A 12,980-nucleotide genomic window follows, 5' to 3' on the forward strand; every position below is an offset into this window, starting at 1 on the left:
TCCTCCTGTCCATCCCTATGAGCAGCTCTCCCAGAGTCCTTCTCAGGCTGTCTCTGCTGTCCCTGGGGTGCGGCTTCTGCCCCCCATTGGGAGAATGGTTTCGCTCTCTGGAGCCAAAGATCCTGCCAGTTCAAAGACAAGGGTCGCATTATATTTTGTTTCCTTTATAAGAAGCTGAGAAATTCCACCCACACCCCCTCCACACACACACACATAACATAACTTTGCTGTCAATGGCCACAGCATTGATACTGCTCAGCATTCCAGGAATGAGATTATCCTTGGTTCTCAGACAACGTGGCGCATGAGGAAGAAGAAGAAACTCTGCTACTGTTTTCTAAAATTTAATTTTTTCATATTGTCTCAAAGGAGGGTGGCAGTTCCTTCTAGGAGCTATGTTACCAGTTTGTTCTTCCTTAAAGGCTGGCCAATTTTGGGAGAACATAGGCATTTTCAAGGTACCAGCATGGAAAGAGAGATGACTTTTCAGTCCTGTGAAGAAGAGCTAGAAATCTGTGCCAGAGCGATCTTTCTGCTAATAGTTGCTCACTATATATTGCTGAATGGAGGGGTTTGGTCAACTATAAAGGTGGACCAAGCAGATTTGCACTGCCATTGAACATCAAGACCCAGCTGGATTTTCTGCTACACCAGAAATTTGTTGAAATTTGCACTGGGAGGCAATTCGACTGGGAATTCACTATATTCTCAATTAGCATATGAGCTTCCATGCAAAGGGAGATGCGAACTGCAACCCACCCCCATTCCATGGTCTCAGCATCACCAGAAAATCGTGCCCAACAGTGGTGGAATAGACAGGGGCATACCGCATATTTATTTGGTTCCCCAATGTTTCAGATCAGCACCACAAGCCCCTCACCTCTCCACTGAAAAGGGGCACCACACTGTGTGTATCTAGTTGCCATACCAGATCCTTCTCCCACCCCTATTTCCCTTGGCTTGTGCAGCAGGACTCAGCCCCGAGAGAGGCCAGACACCAGGGACAGAAAGGGTAAACATTCTGTGATCTTCCAAGGGAGAAAGGACTGCTGTGACGAACTTCCTCAGATAACAAAGGTGTTACCTTCCCCTCTCTATCCCCCGATTCCACACAGCTCCCACTGGTAAGGGGATGGTAAGACAGGGGGGAGAGAGGGGCAGAAGCATCGTAACTGCAATTTTCCAAGGGACAAAAGACAGCAGTTACTAACTTTAGACAAACGATAATAAGTGTTTGTTCTATCCCCAGCTGGTACCTTTCCAACCCTCCCCCTCACTTCCGCTGGTCTGCGAGAAGCCGGAACCATCACTGCCTGTGTGTTGGCCGAGAAATGCACAGACACGGGCACAATGATTTTTTTTGTTGTTTCTCATCTGTTTTTGAGCCATAGATTCAGCCAAATGCATAATAGTGGTTCATCAGAAATCAATAAAGTCATTGATTTGTAGCCATGTCTTGTTTAGAGTCAAGGTTTCAGGGTGGAGTGGAGTGGAGTGGGGCCTGGGCTTAAAATCAAGAATGTCACACCAAAGCAAGAGGAGATATTGATAGGGAGGGTGGGGTTCCATTGTAACTTACCAGCCTTGAGGTCTGCTTCCTGCAGTGGCTTGGCGTCCTCCTCAACCAGTTCCTTCAGGTAGAGGTGCAAAATTACATGCTCTCCATCTTCTGGGACTTCCTTCTTGCTCTGGCCTTCCACAACATCCTGTGGAACAATGAGGCAGGCTGGCTTGAGGAGGGGGTCATGAGCCACTTCAGGCTCTGTACTGGGAGCCCATGACAGCACCCAGTCCAGCCCATTGTAAAAGGGGCATGTATGACAAGCCCTCCCAGAGCGACTGTTCAAGTCTTTTGTCCTCCTGTAGAGGAGCCTTAAGTGCTTTAGATGTTCCTGGCATGGAGCTGGAGCCTACTTAATGTCCATCCAGTCCAGCCTCTAGGAAATTTCCTAGTAGAGGTAAATGTTCCTGCCACTCCAGAAGAAGTCCTGGAGGATGGTATGTGCTGAACACACATTGATCAGCAGCTGGGTGTAGTTGGCAGGCCAGGCAGCTGCTCTTGGAGCAGGAGCCATGATTACCAGCTGTATTGATTAAAAGAATGCAGTGGAAATCTGTTCTGATGTGGTCAATACAGCTCACTACCGCTAATGAAGACAGGGACCTATGTAGACTGGGGAAGGGTCCGGAAGAAAAGGATTCACTACGTTATGGGACTGAGGGTGGAGGACTATTGAAACTTGAGACCTGGTACATGCCTCTTACCCCCATCCACGCTGCAAACCGGCATGGGTACAGAGTTGTGCCCCAGCCTGAGGCATGTACTTACCCACACCCCTCAGGTGTGCTTGCTTGCTCACCTCCTAGTCACTTTTAGCCATCTGTTTCTGGGTTTAGAAGTGGACAATATGGGGGTTGGACACATGTACAGTTACTAGCATAGATGTACCCAAAGAAAGACTTCCTGAGCAGTATTGTGTCAGCATTGGCTGCCAAGCTCAGAAAACAATTAAGCTCCTCAATAGCAAGTACCAATGGCATCGTGGCTTTTCTCCTCCCCCTTCGTTTTCCTACAGTGCTGAAAGACCAAGGCTAGTAGCTGTCTGCAGGACACAGACAGCTTGAGGCAATGCAGGTCCAGTGGAGGGATGGTATGAGGCCCGCTTGCACATGTCTGGACACATGGGGCATCATTTAAAGTAAAAGGAGTACGAAGCGATATCAGCTGGCTGATCCCCAGAACCCATCCACAGGGGAGGTTTACTAGTAGCAAGAAACCATCAGTACCTAAAGCCTGCCAGTGCTTGTTAGGAGAATGCTGGCAGACATGCTGTACAATACAAATCAATCAGTAATAATAATAATTAATAACACTTTGTACCCATGTGACACTTTTTGTCTGAGGGTCTCAGACCCATGGAAGAGTAAACATGACTTGAATTTTACATTTTGCTTAAGGTCATAGACAAAATCAATGGAAGAACAGAGAATAGCTTTGTTGAGTCAGGCTTCCTGCTCTAACCATTAGACTAATCGGTTCCTTTATATAATCACAGATGCTGGCAACAGAAGACCTAATGTTTTTGTCCATCTACCTTATCCACTTAGTCCATCTATCTAAGCTTTAACCTGCAATTTTGCATTATCCATGATAAATCAGGAAAAAGATTTGGGCTCCTCTCCTAAATTAGAAAACAACTCCGCAGTTGGAAGATCACAGAAGCTTCACAGACAAAATCCTCGACACAAGTCCTGTACGTGAATTCAACCCTCTGGTGGTGAATAATTTTTACTGAAGTTCATTCAGATTTCTGAGAACTAAGCAAGGAAACCCTGTTGAATGTCAATATGATGTTGGCACTTCACCTTGGATAAGTACTGATATTCTGGGACGATGACTTTAAAACACACAAGGGTAAACAACCCCAGAAAGATATGTCTTAAAGCAGTGCCTACAGCTTCACCATAGCTCAGACAAGGCTTTTATTCTACCACCCTTACATTTACATAAACTAGTACCAAACTCTCTGTGAGTAGACCTGTTGAAAACAATGTGAATACGGCTGGCAGAAGTGAGTTCCATGATTGCAGTTTGGTGTCTGACTTTTTCAAATTACATTAGGCTGAAATTTGGATTTGGAAGCTTGCTTAGCAATGGACCTACAGAGGGGGAAAAAAGGTTTATTTCATTATTCGGCAGCAAGTCCATAATTTTGAATCAGTTTCAGAGATGTTTTTATTGTTAAATTCTTCAAACAAAAGAAAAACCTCAAACCAATCAAACAAACAAAAAACCCCACCACAACTATGCTTTTGTAGTGCTTGTGATCTCAAAGCACTGAAGAAATATTAACTAATTCTGGCAACATCTTGGACCAGCACGTAAGTGTTGGTATCCCTGTTTTACAGATGGATTAAATAGATCCATACACATCCAGAGTTATACACTGAATCAGGGGCAGAGCTAAGAACAGAGGAGAGTAGGTCCAGATCCCAGTCCCTGCATTCTAACCACTTCATAACACTCCAAATTGCAACTGCAGGCAGCCATCTAAAGTGGATTAATGAACTGGTTTATGTTAGTACCGCATTTTGCAGATGCTATGGACAGGCTAACCATATTAATTACAAATAGTTATATGTTAAATAATATAATTTGGTAAAAACAATAGTTTGCTCCGGGCTACAGTTTATCTGTTTTAGCTACTTTTCACACCCATGATTTCCCAATCCTTTCAGTGGAAGCCTATGAAGATATTATCATAAGGTCAACCAGAGATGTACGGAAACAGACAGTGAAAGTCTCACCTTGGTATTTTAGGACAAAGTGATGGCCCAAGTGATGGGACACACTGACCTGGTCCATAGGTTGGCAGGGAAAGGGCAAATTCTTTCTCCTTGAGGTTAGCTGAAGGAACACAGCTGCCTGCCCTGAGTGCAGAGTAGCAGAGCTGAGCCAGCTGTAGAGAATTCATTAATTCCCCACAGGAACATTACAAAAGGGATGTGCTGGCGAGAGTGGAAGTTTGAGTGTGGTAGCGATAGTCTAGGCAGACCAGTCTCGAGGGAGATGGTTAAAGGGTGTGTGCGCAGGGGCATGGGAATCCTTCTTTCCTGATTAACTTGGTGGAAGTGAGCTATGCTCAGAGTGTTGCTTTGCACGTTGGTTGAGGGAAATTTTATATTCATGGCCCTAAAAGGGCAGAGCATGCTTTAGAGTGACACTTTCGTTTTCCAAGGAAACAACAATTTAAGGGGGATTAAGCTCCTCTAGACCCAGACCCAGAGCACTTTCCTCCTACAAAGGGAACGTTCTGACTCTCTCGGAAGCTTCTAACTCTGCAGATACTCGCTACCACCCAGGCAGTGGGAATTTGACTCCCACACTTTGCCAATTGGAAACCATGTGGTGGTGGGTTTTTGGGGGTGGGGAATTAGCTAGAGTTTAGAGAGGTGGGGACAGTTATGCTTAGTGGCTCAGATCCTCCGCTCAATAAATTGGTCCAGCTACACTGACTGACCCTAGCTGAGCTCTAGTGTTCTGTCAAACATGAATTACCTGCCTGGGAGCTGCCAGTGAAATACAGGGCAAAACCACTGAGTTACTGGCTAATTAAGTGACAGAAAAAGTGAAACTTCTCGCTCATTATAGAAGCAGGAGGAAAGCGTCTAGACTGGCCAGTTCCTGAAAAAGTTCTGAAACCACAGTGGCTATTAAACGAAGCCAAGTATGATTGATTGATTTATTTATTTATTTTGCAGACACTAAGTCATCGCCTTTAAAAGTACAAACGTCTAGATAATGAGAGGAACTTCCAGTCTGTCTTCATGGCTTTTCAGACAGCATGACCTTGTCAGCTATTGCACTGGGTATTGATCCCCACAAAGCCCCGCTCTTCCCAGCCTTCCGTTTCAGACCCGCCACCCCGTTCCCCTGCATCTCGACGCACAGAAATTGGATCAACACGATTGATTAGTGGGTCTGTAACCCCCCTTTGCCTCGCGGCGCTGCAGCCGAGGCAGCCCTCCTCCCCTCCCCCCCCCCCTTTTTTTTGTTCTTTCTTCAAGTCGCTGACTTGGGGGAGGGGGAAAGTCGCTAGCCAAAATGGATCCGAGTTCTAGTTCTTTGTTACAATAATGCACCCCTCCCCCCCACACACACCGACACACCCCTCTGGTTTTCTCACGACTGGAACCGGTGCTAAAATCTCTTCCCCTCCCCCACCCAGTTCAAAATAAGTTGAATAAGGAATTTCAAGGCACATGAGCCAATATGGGCTGCACTGGTTAATTGTGTAGAGCAGCCGCGTTTTATGGGAGCCATTTCCCAGCTGAGAAAGGAAGGAGGCATTTCCTTATTTCGGTTCAGTTTCAGGCAACAGACCATACACAGAGCAACTTCCAAGCCACACAGAAAACACAACGCTTTTCATCCTCCAAGTGCTGTCCTAATTAATCTTTACAATACCCCCTGAGGCTGGTGAGCCGTGGTTACAGGTGGGCAAACTGAGGCACGGAAGTTCTGAGCCTTGTCCAATGGGATAGCGTGGGGGCCGGTTAGAACGCAGGAAGGCTTGGCCCCCAGGCCTTTGTTTTAGAATGGCTAGAGGATTTGTATTCTTCTACTTATAGGGGTAGAAATACGGAAACCAACAACAGTACATCTCAACAGGAGGTGAAATCATTCCCTCTGATGAGCCTTAAGGCTTTAAGTTATATCCTGAAAGCTCATGAGCCCTGTCTGCCTTCGAGTAAATAAGAGAGACAAGGTGGGTGAGGTGATATCGTTTATGGGACGAACTTCTGCCGGTGGAAAGGACAAGCTTTTGAGCTTTGAGTAAACAAACAATGGAGAGAGAGAGAGAGAGAGAGAGAGAGAGGTAGCTGGATAGCCCTTTGTATTGTATAGTGCAAAGCATGCTCTGCTCAGTAAATAACACCCAGCACAGGGTGGCAGAGGCTAGGTGCTAGGTTGCCTGAGATTATTGTACAAAAATGAGTATTTGGGGTTGAGCTGAATGTTTTCAGATTGATATCTTGCCCCGTTGGCAGAATGACTCCCCAAGGATTCCTTCAGAACTTCAAATATCGGAGGGGTAGCCGTGTTAGTCTGAATCCACAAAAACAATGAGGAGTCTGGTGGCACCTTAAAGACCAACCGATTTATTTGGGCATGGTTTCTTCAGAATTTCAGTGCTCCCCTCTCCCCAGGGCCTGCTTCCATGGAGTTTCCTGTCAGAGGAGCAAGCCCTTTCCTTATCCTCCCTCAAACCATACTTATATTCACTAAGAAAACATGCAAGAGACCACAGATAGGTTGGGCAGCTGCATTCTGTTTCTGGCTCTTCCACAGACCCCCATAAGATCTGGAGAAAGTCACTCTCTGCCCCTCAGTTTTCCTCTCTAGTTTCTCCCATCCCAGAGATGATATTACTTCCTCCAAGGCTGTTGTGAGACTTTGTTCTTCAGTGTCTATAAAGCCCCTGGAGATTGGCTGAGGGGAGGTGCTATGAGACAGCAAAGCACATTGCTGTGATGTGTTTAGTTTCTCTACTGGTTGGGGTAACTGCCTAGCTTTTTTTCCACTGAATGCATCCGATGAAGTGAGCTGTAGCTCACGAAAGCTTATGCTCAAATAAATTTGTTAGTCTCTAAGGTACCACAAGTACTCCTTTTCTTTTTGCCTTGCTTTTGACATTCTTTCCCAGAGGATGTCTCGGAATGAGAGAGGGCTGCTGGAAATGGCAAACTCTTACTCATCATCGATATAGTTCAGCGTATCTCATCACTCCTGTCACACAGGTGGGTGTTTTCAAAGTACCTGTGATGAGTAAATCTTATCATTTAAATTAAAGTCGGGGCTGAAATATTCTGTCCACTGGGGCTGTTCATCAGATGAACCATCAATGGTTGGGGAACATGAATCACTTAGTGCCTGAAAAAGTGCCAGCCGGCTGGCTGCTTTCAAGCTGATGAAATTACCCAACAGTGCCCTGGGGCTGCAGTAGGTATTATTTCTTTGGTAGTCAGCACCATGCCTATTGCCCTAAAGGGGCATGAACGATAGAGGCACACAAACAATAGACTGGTGGAGAGTGGTGAGAAAGGAGAAAGCTCATTTTAAAAAAAATCACATTATTCATAAGGAAACAGATAATTGTGGGTCACTAAATAAACCAACCTAATGTATTCTTGTGTCTTTCACGGAGTAAAGGCTTACTTGGCAAATCTATCTCGTCACTGTGGTCAATGCCAAGGGATAGATTCCTTTAATTCCCTCTTTTAGCTTCCACGTTCCCATATAGCAACTTTTCAAACTCCACCCACAAAGCATCATTTTGGATGGCTCATTTCTAGGCAAAGGTGACTTTCCTATCAGAGCAACATCTAGTATTATAAAGAAATGAAGCTTCTGTCTGGAGCAGTGAGTCAGGTTAGAGTGGTATATAAGTAGGTAACCTTATGATGTCCACAGGGAGAGATCCAGAAAATCTGCACTATCCACAAAGATAGGCAAATTTCATAGTTAATCTCCGAAATATTTTTGACTGCAGTTGAACATCTGTCTCCTAGTAAGATCTAAAGACCTCAGCCACGTGCAAAGATAATTGTTTTCCTACTACCAGTGTCTGCTGAATCACATGGGCAGCTCATACATAAATAGCTATGGGCTCAGGTAGGCACCTTCTCATCTCTGCTTTCATGGCATTCAGTTCTGCTGGAAGATCATATGTGATCCACCCCTACAGAGCCACCAACACCTCCATCCCAAGTAGCATGTAGCTCTGCTCCAAGGGAACAGGGAAGGTGAGCCACCAAAATGAAAGAACACAAATTTGGGAGAAAAATGACTGAGAAAAGAAAAACATAACAGAGAGAGAACTTGTAGTGAAAGAAAGATAGCAGCTACACTGGGGCATAGGAACAGGGGACATAGCACAGTTGCTTTCGCAGAAGAAGGCTATGCATCCCTGAATTAATGCCTTAGGCGTCTCATCACCCTGTGAGCTAGGGAAACAATATTTCCCCACTTTTACATGTGGGAGAACTGAGGTAGAGAAGGGTTAAGGCCCTGTTTGCATTTTCAAATGTCTGCTTCTTTGGTGCACCTTTATTTTGGTTGCTCCACCCCATAGTTTTCAGCAGGGATCAGCAACCTTTGGTACGCGGCCCATCAGGGAAATCCGCTGGCGGGCCGGGACAGTTTGTTTACCTGCAGCGTCTGCAGATTCGGCTGATCACAGCTCCTACGGGCCGTGATTCGTTGTTCCAGGCCAATGGGGGCTGTGGGAAGAAGCGCGGGCCGAGGGATGTGCTGGCCGCCGCTTCCCACAGCCCCCATTGGCCTGGAACAGCAAATCACGGCCCGTGGGAGCTGTGATCAGCCGAATCTGCAGACGCTGCAGGTAAACAAACCGTCCCGGCCCGCCAGCCGATTTCCCTGATGGGCCGCGTGCCAAAGATTGCCAATCCCTGGTTTTCAGAGTTGCTGAACACCCATCACTCCAGATGGAGTCAATGGGAGCTCACCTATTAAAAACAGGTCTTTGGCATCTCATGCTGGGCACCCAAAATTAATGGACACTTTTGAAAATTTTGGCTTCAGTGTCTTGTCCAAGGTCACACAGGAACTTAATGGAGTTGCTGGGAACAGAATTCAAGTCTCCTGATTCCAGTCTTTTGCCTTAGCCCAAAATTAACTTCCATCTTATTTAATGAATATGTTTTCTATATATTACGTTACTCCATTTTAATTTAAGGTTAGATATCCACATCCTGTATAAGACTTGATTACCAATAGTCTGTGTCTAGCAGTACTGAATCCTGTTTACCACTGCTTTAATGGCTTCCTTGAGCCCTAGCTCCACGCTTCTGGTGTTGATGGAATTCACTCACCTGCCCTGACATTCTGTTCTTTGAACAGATGTTTTGTAGGATACAGTTGTATGCATGTCTAGGAATGGTTAAAATGGTTAGCATGTATAGGATGGATGAGTAAATTTTCTAGATTCCTCCAATCCGGCACATTTCCTCAGCAGAGCTGTAAATATATTAAGCAGAGGAGATCTGCTTCTGATTGAAGTCAGTTCTGTGTAGGGAGTTCCCTGTAGGGAGCAGCTTCAGGTCCTAGCCCATGTGTTGTACATTGTTGTAATTGTTGCAATTTTGGACACCATGTGCTCCTCTTCTTTGTTGCAGCTCAGACATTTCCATCAGTGTTTTCTTTCTTCCCTTTGTTACCCCCAAACTGCCAAAATTAGAGGCATCTGACATAAGAAAGAAAGTCAGTTTTGTTTAATTCATCTCAGATTTATTTTGTGACATTTCTGGATGCATTTATCCATCACATTATTAAACAATTGTTTACTTTCTGGAGGCTAGAGCTTCAGCTTTGGCTATATTTCTGTAAGACAGGAATTCAAATAATGTCAACACACTGAGAAATTAGTCTCTTTCAGGTGTGCTTTGCAGGAGACAATTCAGAACTCTCCTATCACACTTAATCATAGGCCTCAGGCCTTTTAAAAATATAATCTTATTTTTACCCTCATTTGAAATGTAAACAGAGAATTTTCATAGAAGAGAAGGAAATCCATCAGTAGATATTAAGGTATTTGGTTTTTTGGCAATTTGGTCCTTTAATTATGATAAATCCCATTTGGCAACAGCACAAAGGAATATGCTTTTGCATAGTTTTTGCAGGTTTTTATGCTTTTTCAGGTTTTTAAGACCTGGCTTGACAAAGCCCTGGCTGGGATGATTTAGTTGGGGTTGGTCCTGCTTTGAGCAGAGGGTTGGGCTAGATGACCTCCTGAGGTCTCTTCTAACCCTAATCTTCTATGAGTCTATGCTATCTTTGTTCCATCAGAGGGACTATTAGAAGCCAGGTTGATCTCCTTCAAAAAGAAATTCAACTATATGTCCATATGAGTCTCATAATTTGCCCAGCAAAAAATAGGAAGGGCTCCCCCCCCCATGGGAAGAATACTTGGTTGTGTTTCACAGAACATCTTTTTGCTCTTCACTTGGGCAAAGTCTGACTCATGGGGCTGTACATAAAGCTCCAAGATCAAACTGACCTCATCTCATAATAATGCTGTGATGAATAAGACACAGTGAAACAAGTTTTCTGCTGAAGTAAATGGATTCAGCTTGATGACTTCATTAACATTTCACCCATACATACCACTAGGGAACTTGGCCTTAAAGGCTTGGTTTGGCTCAGATTAGAGATGATCCCAAATCAATGCCACCAATCTCAAGCCCTCACCCCAAACTTGTGGCTATTGGAAACATGGATTCAGATCCAAATTTTGCAGCTGGAGTCCATGTCTATATGAAGGACCATTCAAAAATTTGAGAGGTTATTTAGAAATTTTCTCTGAAAACTGGTTTAGAAATTTCATGAAAATAATCTTTCTTGTGACATTTCTCACAAGTTTTGGAGAAACGTGTAAAGTTGGTCTTTCTGCTTCCTATCCAGAGATAGACAAGTGGAGAGGTGCAAGTGTAAAAGAAAAAGATAAATAAAATCACTGTTTCAAACCTTTTAAAGGGTCCAGATTTGGCCTGGTTCAAGAACCTAGACTAAAATTTTATTCATTTTCCCCCCACACACACACACACTGAAAACTAGTTCACCCATCCCTAGCCGTGATGTGTATTTGTTATTAATTTGTATTTTACTAAAATACCCCCTCTATAAAAAAAGACAAAAAGAACAAAAAAGTGATGTATTTAAGAACAAAAGAGTTAAGGCAGTTTTTATTACACATTTTTGGGACTATTAAATCGTTCCATATTTAACACTAAATACAAGTGATGGTACACCTGAAACTTTGGAAGACTGTATGGTAACATCCTTTTGATCTTCAGTTAATACATTCCATCCATCTCAGAACTCTGCTCAGACTCCAAAAGGTTTAAGATGGGCAGGACATTGATTTTATTAAATGATATGAATTTAAAATACAGTCAGAGGCTGAACACCAAGAGAGGGTTTGGTAATTATGAGCTTTCTCCTTTAGGTCATTCTTTCAAATCATCTAGACCAGAAGTCAGTCAATGGAGCTACCCTGATTTATGCCAGCTGACTAAGTTGCTGCTGGTGTCTGTTTTGGTGGTCTCAGTCCAGTTTCTGGCAGACAGGTGTCTACAGCACAAAACACCACCCTCACAATGGGTAGCCTCAGTAGATAGGCCAAGGATGAAGTGATCCATGGAGACTGAATACTACATTGTCAGCCATTCGAGGTGAGAGGCATATTTACAGAGGACAGGCTACGGTAAATTTGCACTGCTGCTTCCCATTCTGTACCTATGCACTGAGTGAATAGAGCACACCGGTCTATGGAATCGGCACCTTTCATGAGCACTAAGTTCACAGAAAATTTTTGTTTAAATAAATTTGAGAAATAATAAAATCTCAGAATGTCCTGCTTTAAAGAAGAATAAATAAATTACTTTAGCCTCCAAATGTGGGCCAAAATGCTATTGTGAGCCACAAATGACCCAGGGGCTTCACTTGCCTCTTTAGTCTTCCATCCAGTTAAAATATAAACTTGCTATGGCAACCCCTGCCTTCCACGTACATATGCAAGCACTGAGACAAGAAGCAAAATGCATCCATTTGGCAATGCAATATGTACAAATTATTTGTTGCACTAAAGAGTTCTATGATCAGCCTTCTGCATTTAGAGCCGGTTTGATGATCAGTTCTTTTACCTTTAGAGCTGTTAAAATCTTTTGGTTCTTTTTTATCCCCTTGCTTTTTTCACCCTTCCACTTCAAAATAAAAATACTTTGTATTTTTTAAAAGGAGGTTAAAAAAGAGTATACTCGGCATCCTTTTCTGGGCTGATATTATGTTGTTTGGAGAAAGTACAAAGGTACAAATACAAATAAAAGTACAAATAAAAAATAATAAATTCCATTCATTCATCATAATGCGTTCATTAAGATTACTGGTCCTTTGGTGGGTAGGCATGAAGTTCTCCATCTACCCAGACTTCATTTCTGCATGTCAATTGCACTGGTTCACTTATACACTGTCTATATGCTGACACACAATCATTTGAACCTTTCCTTGTTCGTTTTTTGGGGAAAACATCATAAACCCCGCAGCTCAACTCTACAAAAATAAAATATGAAACACCCACAGGGGGTAGGAACATTTCATATTGCTCAAATGCTGCGCAGGCTTGTATGAAATAACTGTGTGAAGAATGTTCAGCACTCAGAATAACTGAATGGGCCCCTATAGAGAGCGCAAAGCTGGATGGACCAGTTATAGTTAATGCTTTATTCAACAGATGTATTCCTTTTCTATTTTCAGATTGCCCATGAATGGATTCTTTTAAACTACTTTGTATGGTATACTGTTTGATGCATGCTTTGTATGAACGTAGTTCAACCTATGGATTGTGAAGGAGTTATTCATGTTAAACTGTTTATGGTGTTTGGATGGTTACCTAAGTCAG

The sequence above is a fragment of the Natator depressus genome, chromosome 13 (assembly GCF_965152275.1).
Source record: "Natator depressus isolate rNatDep1 chromosome 13, rNatDep2.hap1, whole genome shotgun sequence".
Classification (NCBI taxonomy): domain Eukaryota; kingdom Metazoa; phylum Chordata; order Testudines; family Cheloniidae; genus Natator; species Natator depressus.